We start from the raw sequence: 16,972 nt of genomic DNA, 5'->3' as shown, positions 1-16,972 counted from the left end.
AGGACACGCTGCCCCGCAGTAGAAACTCTGAATTTCTTCCTCCTGAATAACTGCCCACATACATCCCAGCTGTTTAACTTCAGTACCAGGGCCGCTGCTCAAAGTGTGTCAGAGCTCTGCGCAGGCAAACGCACCGCCAGTCCGCACACGCACTTCCAACGGGCAGGGCAGGCACCCTGAGCCCATCTACCCACAGGGCGCTTGTGGGAGCTGCTGTGAGTCCTGGCTGGGTGTGATCTTGGACAAACTGGGACATGCTGCCTCCTCCCCACGCACCCCCCACCCCTGGCAGTAGAAATTCTGAATTCACTCATCCTGGACACCTGCACCGACACCCCAGCAGGGTAACTTCAGTGCCAGGGCCCTCAAAGTGCGTCAGAGCTCTGTGCCAGCAAACTCACTGCCACAGACGCGCACATTTCCAAAGGGCAGGCATCCTGAGCCCATATATCCACAGGGTCCTCTGGGGAACTGCTTTGAGCCCCTGCTGGGTGTGATTCTGTACAGACAAGGACACGCTGCCCCGCAGTAGAAATTCTGAACTCCTTCCTCCTAAATAACTGCCCACATACATCCCAGCTGTTTAACTTCAGTGCCAGGACCCCTCAGAGTGCATCAGAGCTCTGCGCCAGCAAACCCATCTCCACAGATGCGCATTTCCAACAGGCAGGCACCCTGGGCCCATCTACCCACAGGGCACTAGTGGGAACCACTGTGAGCTCTCCCTGGGTGTGATCTTGGACAAACAGGGGCACACTCCCCCCCTCCACCCCGCCCCCTCTGGCAGTAGAAATTCTGAATTCACTCATCCTGGAGACCTGCCCACAGACGCCTCAATTATGTGGCTACACTGCCAGGGCCCTTCAGAGAGCTTCAGTGTGCCTTGCAGGCAAATGTACTGCAGATGCCCCTGTGAGCCGCCACTGGGAGTGAGCGCCTATCCACCACAGGTACAGCAGCAAAAGCTGAGTCTACCCACCCCACAACTACAGAACTCTGGACACCACAGTCAGGTCTTTCCAGAGTGCAGGCCCCCAGAACCCCATCACCCCAACAGATGGTTCCTGGGTGCCACTGTGAGTCCCCGCTGGGCACGTGTGATTTCAACTAAGGGTGCAAGACAGCAAAAATTGGGACACTCCCCTCCACAGCTGCTGACTTCTAGATACCGCAGTTGTGCCTCTCAAGCTCGCAGGCCTACATCAAGAGAACCCAAATAGCTCAAGTAGGGAGCTACACTAGATTACCAAGCCCAGGAGAACTGAGAGATTACACCAGTAGCACCATCCCCAAAAGAACCTGGGTAGCAAAGCAATTGGATCTACAATTAAAACATTACAGGAAGACATGGGAAGACAAAAAAGCAATCCCCAAAGGAAAGAAAAAGAGGAATCACCAGAAAGGGAGTTAAATGAAATTGAGGCTAGCAGCTTATCAGAGATAGAATTCAGAGTAATGGTTATAAGGATGTTTAAACGGCTGGATGACAAATACATGCAACTCAACGAGAATTATAAGGAGCTGAATGAGAATGGCGCCAACATGAAAAAGAACCAAGAGAAGAGGAAGAATGACATAGCTGCAATTGAGAACACAATGGAAGGCTTAAACAGTAGACTAGAAGAGGCTGAGGACCGCATTAGCGAATTAGAAGACAAGGTAGGAAAAAACACACAAACACAGCAGCAACTGGAAAGAAGACTTAAAAAGCAAGAGGAGAGCCTAAAGGAGCTTTGGGACAACACAATACGAAACAATATTCAAATAATAAGGGTAACAGAAGGAGAGGAAGAGAAACAAGGAATAGAAAACCTGTTTAAAGAAATAATGACAGAAAACTTCTCTCATACTGGCAAGAAAAAACCCACAAAAATCCAAGAAGCCCACAGAGTCCCAAACAAGATGAACCTTAAAAGACCAACACCAAGACACATCATAATTAAATTGGCAAACACCAACAACAAAGTAAGAATCTTAAAGGTTGCCAGAGAGAAATTGAAAGTTACCTACAGGGTTCTCCTATTAGAATATCAATGTATTTCTCAACAGAAACACACCAGGCCAGAAGGGAATGGAATGAAATATACAAAGTGATGCAAAGCAAGGGACTGAACCCAAGAATACTATACCCAGCAAGGCTATCATTCAAAATTGAAGGTGGAATCAGGAGCTTCACAGACAAAAAAAGGACTAAGAGAGTTTATCACTACCAAGCCAGCAATGCAAGAAATGCTAAAGGGACTGCTGTAAAAAGAAGAAAGAGAAAGGCAAGAAGAAACACAAACATTAAGGAAAAATATGACAACAAACATGTACTTGTCAATAAAAACGTAAATGGATTAAATGCCCCAATCAAAAGACATAGGGTAGCTGAATGGATTAGAAAACATGACCCATATATTTGCTGTCTGCAAGAGACCCACCTCAGAACAAAGGATTCACACAGACTGAGAGTGAAGGGATGGAAAAACATTTTTCAGGCAAATGGAAATGAGAAAAAAACTGGGGTTGTGATACTTATATCTGATAAAATAGACCTCAAAGTAAAGGCCATAACAAGAGATAAGGAAGGCCACTACATAATACTAAAGGGAGCAACTCAACAAGAAGATTATAACTCTGGTAAACATATATGCACCTAATACAGGAGCACCCAAATATATAAAACAACTTCTGGAAGATATCAAGGGAGAGATTGATAGCAATACAGTTATAGTAGGGGACTTTAATACCCCACTGACACCACTGGATAAATCAATCAAACAAAAAATTAGCAAAGAAACAGCAATCCTAAATGACACACTAGATCAGATGGACTTAATTGACATCTTTAGACCATTTCACCCCAAAGAAGCGCACCTGGAACATTTTCAAGGATAGACTACATATTAGGACATAGGCAAAGTCTCTTCAAATTCAAGAAGATAGAAATCATATCAAGCATCTTCTCAGATTACAATGGCATAAAACTGGAAATCAACTACAAAAAAACAATCCAAAAAAATCAAACACTTGGAGACTAAATACCATGCTATTAAACAATGACTGGGTTACCAGAGAGATCAAAGAAGAAATAAAAAACATCATGGCAACAAATGACAATGAAAACACAACAATCCAAAATCTATGGGACACAGCGCAAGCAGTCTTGAGAGGGAAGTTCATAGATCTACATGCCTACTGCAAAAAACAAGACACAATAGTAATAAATTATCTAACCCTACAACTCAAAGAGTTAGAAAGAGAACAACAAGAAAAGCCCAGTGTAAGCAGAAGGAAATAATAAAGATCAGAGTGGAGATAAACAGCATAGAGACCAAAGAAACAATACAAAAGATCAACAAAACCAAGAGCTGGTTCTTTGAAAGGATAAACAAGATTGATGAACCTCTAGCAAGGCTCACCAAGAAGCAAAGAGAGAGAACCTAAATAAACAAAATCAGAAATGAAAGAGGAGAAATAACAACAGACCCCACAGAAATACAAAGGATTGTTAAAAAATATTATGAACAACTCTATTCCAACAAACTAGACAACCTGGAGGAAATGGACATATTCCTAGAAAAATATAACCTTCCAATACTCAATCAGGAAGAATCTAAAAATCTCAATAGGACAATAACTATGGAAGAAATTGAAGCAGTCATTAAAAAGCTCCCAGCAAATAAAAGCCTGGGGCCAGACGGCTACATAGGTGAGTTTTACCAAACATTCAAGGAAGAACTAAAACCTATCCTCCTCAGACTATTTCAAAAAATTCAAGAGGAAAGAATACTTCCAAGCTCATTCTATGAAGCCAGCATCACCCTAATACCAAAACCAGATAAAAACAACACAAAGAAAGAGAATTACAGGCCAATATCCCTCATGAATATAGATGCCAAAATCCTCAACAAAATTCTAGCAAATCGGATCCCACATTATATCAAAAAGATCATACACCATGACCAAGTAGGATTTATCCCAGGGATGCAAGGATGGTACAATATCCACAAATAAATAAACGTGATACATCACATAAGCAAACTGAGAGATAAAAACCACATAGTCATATCAATTGATGCAGAAAAAGCATTTGACAAAATCCAACACCTATTTTTGATAAAAACTCTCAGCAAGATGGGAATAAAAGGATCATACCTCAACATAATAAAAGCCATATATGACAAACCCACAGCCAACATCATACTCAATGGACAAAAACTAAAACCATTTCCCCTAAGAACAGGAACAAGACAGGGATGCCCGCTTTCACCATTCCTGTTCAACAGAGTACTGGAAGTACTGGCCATTGCGATTAGATAAGAAGAAGAAATAAAAGGCATCCAAATTGGAAAAGAAGAAGTAAAATTGTCCTTATTCACAGATGAAATGATACTGTACATAGAAAACCCTAAAGCCTCCATCAAAAAATTATTAGACTTAATAAATGAATTTGGCAATGTATCAGGATACAAAATTAATGCCAAGAAACCTATGGCATTTCTATACACCAAAAGTGAACTTACAGAAAGAGAGACTAAGAAAACAATCCCATTTACCATCGCACCAAAAAAATTAAGATACCTAGAAATAAACTTAACCATGGAGGTAAAAGACCTCTATGCAGAAAACTACAATACATTGAAAAAAGAGATAGAGGAAGACATAAATAGATGGAAGAGCATACCGTGTTCATGGATTGGTAGAATCAACATCATTAAAATGTCCATACTACCCAAAGCAATCTATAGATTCAATACACTCCCCATTAAAATACCAACGGCATATTTCAGAGACCTAGAAAGAACTCTCCAAAAATTCATCTGGAATAAAAAAAGACCCCGAATAGCCACAGCAACCCTGAGAAAGAAGAATAAAGTAGGAGGGATCTCAATACCAGATTTCAAGCTGTATTACAAAGCCACTGTCCTCAAAACAGCCTGGTACTGGCACAAGAACAGGCATATAGACCAATGGAATAGAATAGAGAACCACTATGCTCAATTAATATTTGACAAAGGAGGCATGAACATACAATGGAGTCAAGACAGTCTCTTCAATAAATGGTGTTGGGAAAATTGGACAGATACATGCAAAAAAATGAAACCAGATCACCAACTTACACCATACACAAATATAAACTCAAATTGGATAAAGGACTTAAACATAAGACTGGAAACCATAAAAATACTAGAAGAATCCACAGGCAGAGAAATCTCAGACATATGCCAAAGCAATTTCTTCACTGATACCACTCCTAGGGCAATGGAAACTAAAGAGAAAATAAACAAATGGGACTACATCAAAATTAAAAGCTTTTGCACAGCAAAAGAAACCATCAACAAAACAACAAGAAAGCCCGCTGTATGGGAGAACATATTTGCAAATGTTATCACTGATAAAGGTTTAATCTCCAACATCTACAGGGAACTTATACAACTTAATAAAAGGAAAATAAAAGATGCAATAAAAAAAATGGGCAACAGACCTAAATAGAATCTTTTCCAAAGAAGACAGAAGGAAGACCAAGAGACATATGAAAACATGCTCAAAGTCACTAATTATCCGAGAGATGCAAATCAAAACGACAATGTGGTGCCATCTCACACCTGTCAGAATGGCTATCATCAACAAACCAACAAATGGCAAGTGCTGGTGAGGATGCGGAGAAAAAGGAACCCTCGTGCACTGCTGGTGGGAATGCAGACTGCTGCAGCCACTGTGGAGAACAGTATGGAGTTTCCTCAAAAAACTAAAAATGGAACTCCCATTTGACCCAGTAATCCCACTCCTAGGAATATATCCTAAGAAACTAGAAACATCAATCAGAAAGGATATATGCACCCCTATGTTCATAGCAGCACAATTTACAATAGCTAAGATCTGAAAACAGCCAAGGTGCCTGTCAGCAGATGACTGGATCAGAAAACTATGGTACATCTACACAATGGAATACTATGCTGCCATAAAAAAAGAAGGAATTCTTACCATTTGCAACAGCATGGATGGAACTGGAGAGCATTATGCTAAGTGAAATAAGCCAGTCAATGAAAGAAAAATACCACATGATCTCACTCATTTGTGGATAGTAAAGAACATTATAAACTGATGAACAAAAAGATAGATACAGAGACAGTAAAGCATCAAACAGACTGTCAAATTACAGCGGGAAGGTTAGAGAGAGGTGGGGGAGATAAGAGATCAGCCAAAGGACTTGTATGCATGCATATAAGCATAACCAATGGACGCAAGACATTGGGTATGAGGGCATGAATGGGAGTGGGGTTGGGGGGGGGGGCAATGGGAAGATATGTACACATGTAATACCTTAATTTAAAAAAATGGAAAAATATATATAGTCTATATTTATATTTTCTCATTTGTCTCAAAAATATCTTTCAGAGAAGTATTTTCCACCTTTGACCCAGGATTCAATCAAGGATCATGACTCTGATATCCTGTACTCTAGAATAGTTGTCCTCCCTTTTCTTGAAATACCTTTTATCAGATTGATATTCCTGGAGAGTCCAACAATCTGGATTTGATTGCTTCCTCATAAATGGAATCAAGTTATACATTTTTATCAAGAATACTTCAGAGTCACCAATTACATATTTAACATTGCAACACATCAGGAGACGCAAGATATCATGTTGCCCCTTTTCTGGTGATGCCATGTTGGATCACATAGTTATGGCAGTGTTCTTTTTGTTCTTTTTTTTTTTTTTAAGTGCAAAGACATTTTTTTCAAGAGGGGCCTCCCCACTGACATCCCCTCTCATGGTATTGGCAGAACAGATCACATTGTCACCACTAACCTACTCATTGCTGAAAGAGAAGGGTATGCTGTGACTGACTTAGACAAATCATGATTCCAGCCCTGGAGATGAGGAGCAACCCAACCTCTCTGAAAATGGAGATTTCTGGGAGAGTTGATGAACAAGGAGAACTATTCGCCTGGAAGAGTAGCCTTTGGGGAGACAACCGAGAGTGCTGGCCACACTTACCTAATATTACTGAGTAGTTGGAAGAAGAACTGCTCTCTGATTCCTTTTCCAACGTATCATGCTGCCTCCTCAGGAGATTAAAGATTTATTGCTTATAAAATACTTTACAGGCCTCTTGTGAAAAATCCAATATTTATTTGCCCTGTAAGACAAAAATAGAAATTTGGTGGGGTTTTTTTCTTATTTTCTTTTTGGCTTTTCTCAATCCATGATTTTTCACAGTGTGATAAAATCACATATATATATAGTCATATATATTCATAGCAAACAAAAACAAAACTTTTTTTCTGAAAAAAAAAATGGGCCAATAAGTTATACACACAATAAGTTCATGGAATATAAGCAGCATAATTTAAAAGCATTTTCCACTCTATTACTCCTTTAAAACGTTTTAGAGGTGGAAAATCAAAAGGAGTTATAGTGCTATCAGAACAAAAAGCCAAATTGTGGATGCTTTTATGAAGTTCATCAAGACTATTAATAATGGTCATCTAAACCTCTGGCATCTGCAGAATTGGGTCAAATATTTGAAAAATGTAATTTTCTTATGAGAATTCTGGCATTTTGGAATCCTGTTCCAGCTTGAAACTAGATATGGAAAACACTAAGTTGATTCTGAATCTCATAAAAGATTTGCTTTAATTCTGAAAATCAAATGTAGTGTCTTGGTGCTGGGTACAGGAGCCACTGGCTGTGCCAATCGACTGCTATTTTATTGCCAGCTATAGTAATTTATTGTTCTGTGCCTTCAGAGGAAGTAGGATAGGCAGCTCTCTACATCCTGTGATTTAGAGGTTTCAAAGACAACTCTTTTGCTAGCTTATACAGTACCTAAAAGGTTTATCATTTGAGTCTTAAAGTCACTCCTCACTCTACTTTCAGCAAGGATCTCTACCCCCATCCAGAACCATCCTCACTGGTTCAACACTATTTCCCCACTTATATATATATATATATAAAGAATCTCAAAACGTACTCTGCGTAATCCTAAGCCATAATTATCCCCCACACCTCTCGCAAGCATCAGCCAAGACTTTAGCAATAGAAGTTTAGGTTCTATTGAAATCTAAGTCATAGAGGCCCTGAGAGCCAAGTGGCAAATGGCCTTTAGGTGGCAGAGAGGAGTGAGGGTGTGTGGGGGGAGAGGAAAAAGAAGAGACTAGGGAAGGCAATCTTTACCTGCTTCACAACTGTGCTAAAACCAAGCTTCCATTTTCAGAGCTCAACACCCTTTCTGTTTTCTTCAACCACTGACCTTGACCTTCACCAACTCTTTCTTTTTTTGTTGTGATCTTGATGCCAGTAGAATGGTGCTTGTGATTTATCTAACCTTGTTTCACCCTGAAACAAACACACACAAAAAAACAGAAGATGGCCAAATACCACAAAAAATTGTGGGATTATTTTTGTATGGGCACCAAATAAGATTTCTACATAGATTTGTTATTTGTCCCATACAATGAATGGGTTTTTAAAACGTAGAGCAATTTCTCAAAACTATTATTCCAGCTATTTCATTCTTTGGCATTTACCCCCAAACCCCAAGAGAGGTAGATATGAAAAAAAACAACACAATATTTGACCATGTAGCTATAGTTACAGGCCACAGACAGCCAAGGGAACAGAAATTTAAAGATGAATGTAATATGCAACTCTGCCCTGATTCTGTCTCCCTGGATAAACTCTGCTCACCACTTAAATCTAGCACGAGATAATTGACAGGCAGTGGGAGGAGGTAAAATGAAGTAGAAATTGAACACTGAATAGAAAACACCTCCTTTCCAAGAAAAATTCCATTTTATTGTGGAATGATGAAAATGCCCCATTCTTTTGTTTAGATAAATTCCAATAGTGTTTATGCTGATCTCTCCGCAGGGAGAAAAGGAGACTATTTCTTTGAAAAGCCATTCACACAAAAAGACTCAAGTTGAATTTGGTTTCATACTGAAGGCTTGAGGTAAAACAATTCTTTGTAAGGATTTATAAATAAGACATTCATTAATTAAACTTCAGTTTAAAGTGAATAATACTACTGAATTAATTTAACCAGTGATGAAATTCCAGCAGAGAAATTGAGCAATTGGAATTGTTCAGTAAAGCATTTAAAAGCCGAGAAAAAGAATCCAGGATTTCCATATGCCTCATTCTTCATATTGAATTGCTCTCAGATTTGGAATCAGATATTCAGTGTATCCTTGCAGGAAGAAGGGAATTCTGCTTTGACCTACATAGAAGTGTAAATATAAACTAGACAAACTGCTTAGAGTGCCGGCATTCCCCATTTGAAGCAGGTATCCAATACATGTCACATCTGGAAGAAGAGGCTCTGGGACGTCCATGAGCACTTAACATTTCACTGCATGAAGACTCCCCTTCCCTTTGCTCCTTTCTTCCTTGGGCAGATACAAAAAAAAAAAACTCTGAGCCTGTGGGTAGGAAGGACTATGCCCCTTTAACAGCAAGAAACAGCTGCAGAAGAGTCCTTCACGCATTTCCCCTTGTAAGATTACAAGGCCCAAGGTTTTGGGGGCGGGGGGGGGGGGGTGGCGGGGGGGAGGCAGAATGCAACCATAGCTAGCTAGATACTAATGAGGAAAAGAGAACAGAGGAGTCAGATATCCTTGAGCATATTCAGCTGGGAACCAGAGGCCTGTTTGCTTCACTAGGAAGGTACAGCTTCACCCTTACTCCAGGGGGATGGGAGCAGGGGGAGGTGCTTGAGCATAGAGGCCTGTTAGTCTCACTTGGGGAAAAGTTCATTGGCTAGGGGGCTGGACCCAATGCAAGCCCACGAAGACGATTCGCTATTTTGAAAAAGTTCCTGGTTAAAATCCCAGGAGACAAAGAGCTCTCTCTCTCTCTCTCTCTCTCTCTCTCTCTCTCTCTCTCTCTCTCACTCTCTCTCTCTCTCTCTCTCTCTCTCTCTCCCCCCCTCCCCCCCCCCCCACTGCCTCTGTCCCTGTTCACCTCTGCACTCACCTGTTCTCTCCTTAGTAGCCGTGTGGCTCTAGCAGCCCCGTGGCTGCTGGCCACACAGACTGCAAATGCAGGCTCCAAGTGCAATCCTGGGTGCAGAAGCAAAGCAATGGATTGCAGCCGGAAACACAAGCTAAGCTTGCCAAACGCTGAACTTAACTGAGATTCTGAACATTTGCTCTATTTCTGGCCCTGATTTTCCATGGCAGAACAGACAAAAATGGGGCACCAGAGGGGCATCTTTTTGATTTTGCATCGCAAATAAATATTGCCACTACACCTCATCCTCCCTGTGGGTCACTGAAAATGCTTTTTCTCATGACACCACAAGAACCCAACTTCCACCAGCAACACTTTCAGAGTCCTTTCACAGAGATGAACATCTGCCCTGACCTTTTCTTCAGTTCTACGGCAACCTCAGCACCCCAAATCAGTGCTGCTACTAAACATTTCAGGTATCAATGGCCCAAAAGCCTCTTGAATATCAAAGGCTTTCCCCAAGGTCAGCTGAGTGGTCTCACTCTGATGTACCTCTGCCTGCATCTGATTCCTCTCTCTCTCCATACTCCACTATTGGTCCCCAAGTCCAGCCATTTTCTGTTGCATATTTCTTTTCAGTCTCATCCAGTACCTAATTATAGTACTTTGTAATCTCTACCTTTAACATTCATTTTGTTCCTGTTTGTCCTTCTGTCTATTGCAAAGATTTCCCTCATTTTGTCATGAAGAACAGTTTTACTGCCTGCTCATCACTTCCTGGTCCAAGTCAGTTTTCCCCCTGAACTTCAGGGTTTTCTCCACTGGTGTCCAGTATCTTTATCTTCATCTTTACTCAGGCACCTTCCTTCATGTGTCCAGTGATACAGGTACACATCTTTCTCTTGCTTCTCTGTCTTTGCCACAGTGACACATCACTCTGATTTATTTTCATGAATTTAGGATCCTAAAATCTACTAACCTTTAACTGATCACAGTGCCCCAATTTCTGTCCATTCTTTCCTTGTGTAATTGTACCCATTAATTCAATAAATATGTATTGATATGTCCTATGTACAAAGCATCATATGTAAAAAGGAAAATACAAGAATAATTTATTTATTTTTTAATTTAATAAATCTTCATTGTTCAGATTATTACAATTGTTCCTCTTTTTTCCCCCCATATCTCCCCTCCACCCGGTTCCCACACCACACTCTGCCCTTACCACCCCCCACTGTCCTCATCCATAGGTATACGATTGTTGTCCAGTCTCTTCCCGCACCTCCCACACCCCTTTCTCCCCGAGAATTGTCAGTCCACTCCCTTTCTATGCCCCTGATTCTATTATATTCACCAGTTTATTCTGTTCATCAGATTTTTTATTCACTTGATTTTTAGATTCACTTATTGATAGATATGTATTTGTTGTTCATAATTTTTATCTTTACCTTTTTCTTCCTCTCCCTCTTCTTAAAGAATACCTTTCAGCATTTCATATAATACTGGTTTGGCGGTGATGAACTCCTTTAGCTTTTTCTTATCTGTGAAGCTCTTTATCTGACCTTCAATTCTGAATGATAGCTTTGCTGGGTAGAGTAATCTTGGTTGTAGGTTCTTGCTATTTATCATTTTGAATATTTCTTGCCACTCCCATCTGGCCTGCATAGTTTCTGTTGAGAAATCAGCTGACAATCATATGGGTGCTCCTTTGTAGGTAACTAACTGTTTTTCTCTTTCTGCTTTTAATATTCTCTCTTTGTCTTTTGTTCTTGGCATTTTAATTATGATGTGTCTTGGTGTGGTCCTTTTTGGATTCCTTTTGTTTGGGGTTCTGTGTGCTTCCTGGACTTGTAAGTCTATTTCTTCCACCAGGTGGGGGAAGTTTTCAGTCATTATTTCTTCAAATAAGTTTTTAGTATCTTGCTCTCTGTCTTCTTCTGCCACCCCCATAATTTGGATGTTGGTATGCTTGAGGTTGTCCCAGAGGCTCCTTACACTATCTTCATCCTTTTGGATTCTTTTTTCTTTTTGCTTTTCTGGTTGAGTGTTTTTTGCTTCTTTGTAATTCAAATCTTTGACTTGATTCTTGCGGTCCTCTAGTCTGCTGTTAGGTCTCCGTATAATATTTTTTATTTCAGTCAGTGTATGCTTAATTTCTAGTTGGTCCTTTTTCATATCCTCGAGAGTCTCACTAAATTTATTGGCCTTTTCTAGGAAATTCTTGAAAAGTCTTATAACCGTGGTTTTGAACTCTATATCCAGTCGTTTGCTTTCCTCCATTTCTTTCATTTGTGATCTGTTTCTTTGTCTCTGCATTTTCGCTGCTTCCCTGAGTTGGTAGAGTAGCTTTGTGTGCTAGGTGTCCTATAGGGCCCAGTGGCTCAGCCTCCCCCAGTTACCTGAGGTGGACACTTTTGGTGCACCTCTTTGTGGACTGTGCGCACAGCCTTGTTGTAGTTAAGTCTTGATTGTTGTTGGTATCACTGGGAGGAATTGACCTCCAGGCCAATTGGCTGTGAGGATCAGCTGTGTCTATGCTGGGAGAACTTCTGTGCTGGAGACACCCTTATGAGACAGGACTTGCAAAAGCCTCTGTGCTCAGCTTGGATGGGGCAGAGTCTCAGAGCGGAGCAGACAGCCTTGGCTTCCCGTCAGCCCTGCCCTTTGAGGCCCCTGGGTCTCAGTGTCCCTCGGCAATCACTGCAAGCACCTCTGAGAGAAAGCTGTCCTCGAGTTTCGTCCGCTGCCAAACAGTCCAGTTTCTCCCAGAATGAGTCTGGGTTCCCAGAAACTCGCCCGGAACTGCAGTTCAGCGCAGTTGGGAGCTTCTGTCTCCCTCTCACTTTAGAAAGCCAGCTGCGCACTCAGCTGCCCATGCACTCAGCAGTCAGTCCTCTCTGCGTGCGCGTGCCTCCGGACCTCTGCCTTCCGCAGCTCCCCTGAGTCTCAGTGTGCTTTCTCTTTTCCTAACAATCCAGATTCCACCTGAATGAGTCTGGGTTCCCAGAGTCTCGCTCGGGACTGGAGTTCAGCGCAGTCGGGAGCTTCCATCTCCCTCCCGCTTGGGAAAGCCAGCCACACACTCAGCCGCCCATGCACTCAGCAGCCCGTCCTCTCCGTGCGTGCGCGTCTCCGTACCTCAGCCTTTTGCAGCTCCTCTGCGTCTCAATGTACTTTCCTCTTTCCTTCTAGTTGTAGAATTTCCACTCAGCCAGCTTTCCTGTGGTTCTGGATGGTGTCTGTTTTTGTCTTTTAGTTGTAGTTTTGATATTATTGTGCAAGGCAGCAGTTTAGGTGTTTACCTATGCCGCCATCTTGGCTTCTCTCTACAAGAATAATTTAGATAAATATCCTGAACTTGAGGGCCATACCATCTTGTGGAGAGGTAAGATGTAGAGGAATAACAAATAATTCTAATACAAAGAAAGTATTCAATGCCATTAAAATGATACTGGTAAGGTGATATGAGAGTTCAAAATCAGAACAAAAATTATTTGTGAAAAAATGAGAAAGATTTCATGGAAAATTTAGCTTCCCATCATATCCATGTAGACAACTATACCAGACAAGGAAAGGTCTTTCAAGTGTTAAAACCATACTAGCAAAGCATGGAGTGGGGAGGAAACCAGGACTAAGGGAGAAGGATACAGTTTGGGCTGGCTAGAACAAAGCATCTATAAAAAAAAATGTCTTGGAAAGTAAATATGAAGCCAGGTGCTTAGCACTGGAATGATATGCTGAGGTTTCTAAACGATTGTTTTGAAGCCACTGAGAGCTTGTGATGAGGAGTGAAATGATCAGAGTTGGACTCAAAGATTAAGCTGGGATCAGTACAGGCAAAAACCAGAAGCAAGAAGTTTTAGAAAACTATTCCCGTCAACTCCAGGGGGAAAGCATTAAGAAACTAAACTAGGATAGTGACATTGGTAAAAAGAAGGAAGAAATATATCTAAGAAACAAACCAAAAGTAGAATCCACAGAAATTGGCAACTGGCTGAATTCAAGTATAAGAAAGACCAGAAGAGAAAGCAAATCCAAGATTTCATAATAATCCTGAAATTATTGCTCTTTTATTAGATTGAGATGGCTCTTTTATTCAGTCAACAAATATTTACTGTATACCTTCTATGTTCCCAGAGATAGACAAGATATGGGCGATATGGGAACAAATGGAAACAATAGGCTCCTGTGGGAAGGGAGCTGCCAATCTAAAGGAAGAGTTAGAAACAGAAAAAGTGTTAGAGATTCTGTCAGAGATGCTGGCTCAGAACACAGAGGGAGCCTCAGGAAAGGTGGTCAAGTCCCTGTTGGGTGGAACCAGCCTGAGACCATGGCCATGTGTGCAATGGCGGAGAAGCTCACTCTGAGAAAATGCTCTCCCACTCTGGGGCCTGCAACTGAAATGAATGCATGGATTACACTGGATTCTTTCTTACATTGTTCAGTGTTACCCAAAAGATGTCATTTCAATTGCACTTATATCGGGTAATGGTATCAGAGTATGTGACATGTGGTGAGGAAGGAAAAGGATGGGCAGTTTGGTGTCGTGCAAAGAGCTCTACATTCAGAGTCATTAACCAGACTTGCTTTCTCTGCTTCTCTCACTGACCAGCATGGTGAACTTTAACAAGTATTTAACTTCTATTTGCCTCAGTTTCTTATTCATAAAATAGTGATTTTTTAAAAAAAAATCTGCTTTTCTTACATCCTATTTTGTTGTAAAGATAAAAAAAATATATCAAAACCAGTTGCAAAATATGAAATATTATCTATATATATAAAAGCCTAAGCAACTGTTACGACGGAATGACCGGAACAACTGGAACGACTGGCCACTATGACGTGCACTGACCACCAGGGGGCAGATGCTCAATGCAGGAGCTGCCCCCAGCCCACAGGCCCTGATCACCCAGCCAACCTCTTGTTCCCTGCCCCCTGCCAGCAGGCCCCAATTGCCTGATCAGGGCCGAGCCCCCAGGCTGGGACAGGGTGTGGGTGGCAGTGGTTGCAGCCCCTGTCCCAGGGGGGCCAAGAGCTGGCTCCCTCCTCAGGGCCAGTGGCCAATCTCCCAGCCGGTGCCTCCCCCCAGCTGGCAGGTCCCAATTGCCCGATAGGGGCCAGTACCCAGGGGTGGGTGGCAGCGGATGCAGGCAGCGAGGGAAGGAGGAGGGGGTAGGCAGGGAGGTGGGGAACCTGATCGGCCCTGATTGCCAGCCAGGCCTAGGGACCCCACCTGTGCACAACTTTTGTGCACCGGGCCTCTAGTTGGTTATAAAATACCTGTGTCAGTCAGGATTCCTACAGAAAGCAAATGGCACACTCACATTAGATTGGCGGAGAATTTATTTACAAAAGGACTGGTTACAAAGTGCAGGCAGGGCCAGGCGAATAGTGCAGTAACAAGGCAAGTAACAGCAGAGGAGCTGTTACCACATCTGAGCCTGTCCTATGGGTTGCAGGAGGCTGTCTGCAGGCAACATACTAGTAGAAGAGAGAGCCCAGAATATAAATACCTTAGTCATGCTCCTCTTTTCCTCCAGTTACCAAGGTTCATTGGCTAGAGACAACCAGAAGGCACAGAAGGAGAGATCCTAGTTGATGTAGTCCATCTAGGTCAGCTTCAGGGGTCAGTGAGTTGGGTGGAGAAGGCATCTGACCCAACATCAGTGGTAACCTATTAATCAATCTCAGTGACCCTAAGAATCATCTGTGGGAGCTTGTGCACTCAGCAATGTGGTGTATTCCTGAGCACCCCACAGATGCTAACACACATGGTCGATAGACCACATTCCAAGAAAGCTAAAATAGGTTAATGTCTAGATACATTAATAAGTTATTTCAAGGAGCCTAATCAAATTATTTTTCCAAATTATTTTAGGAGTAAGGTCAGACTACCCCATGAGGAAAGAAAGCATTTAATCCTCTTCCCAAGTGATTTGTATATCTTTGAGACCAGTGTGTGAGCCACAAGAGTTTGCATTTGGCTATGACTCATCAACTGACATAGTTCAAAGGGGCGCTAAGACTTTTCTTTGCTTCTGGTAGGACCCAAATCAGCCCAGAAAAGAGACTATGACAGCCATGTTATGTTTCCTAATGCATTTGTTTAAACAAATTATACAGAATTTCACTCCATAGGAAAGAGTTTATCATTTTCTACAGTGTCCTGTTGCACTGGAAATCACTGCATACTCTCCATCTTTGTATCCCCACTCCTAGCACACTGTGTCAGGGGTAAGTGCTCAGCAAATGTCCAAAGGCACCATTTTATGACTGGACAGAAAGGAAAAATGAATGCAGTTTAAATATGTGTTGTAAACTCTAGTATATATTTTTTAAGCTAAAAAACTTCCTATAGCCGAAACCGGTTTGGCTCAGTGGATAGAGCGTCGGCCTGCGGACTGAAGGGTCCCGGGTTCGATTCCGGTCAAGGGCATGTACACTGGTTGCGGGCACATCCCCAGTGGGGGGTGTGCAGGAGGCAGCTGATCGATGTTTCTCTCTCATCGATGTTTCTAGCTCTCTATCCCTCTCCCTTCCTCTCTGTGAAATATCAATAAAATATGTTAAAAAAAAAAAACTTCCTATAAAAAAACTTTCTTTTAAATTTCTATTTAAAACCAAACCAGAGGCAGAGAAACATCGATCAGAACCTCAAACCTCAGGGAAGGTAGGGGAGGGTGGGGGTAAGGGGGAGAGATCAACCAAAGGACTTGTATGCATGCATATAAGCCTAATCAATGGACACAGACAACAGGGGGGTAAGGGCATGAATGGGGGGTAATCAGGGAATAAGGACACATATGTAATACCACAATCAATAAAGAAATTAAAAAAAAAGTGCAAACAAGTTTTTAAGATTGCTCCTCAAGTATAGCGAGTGGGTCCCTGGGAAAAAGAACCTTGCACATCTGTCTGTCACTCCCTTCAGGCTCCCACCTACTGTTTTGCACTTTGATGTAGTTGTTATTCAAAGTAACTGAAATGTTTTAGAAATGATTACCTTGTGAAGATAATGCTACAGTGAA

This window comes from Plecotus auritus (assembly GCF_963455305.1).
Source record: "Plecotus auritus genome assembly, chromosome: 5".
NCBI lineage: Eukaryota > Metazoa > Chordata > Mammalia > Chiroptera > Vespertilionidae > Plecotus > Plecotus auritus.
This window is presented reverse-complemented; position numbering follows the sequence as displayed.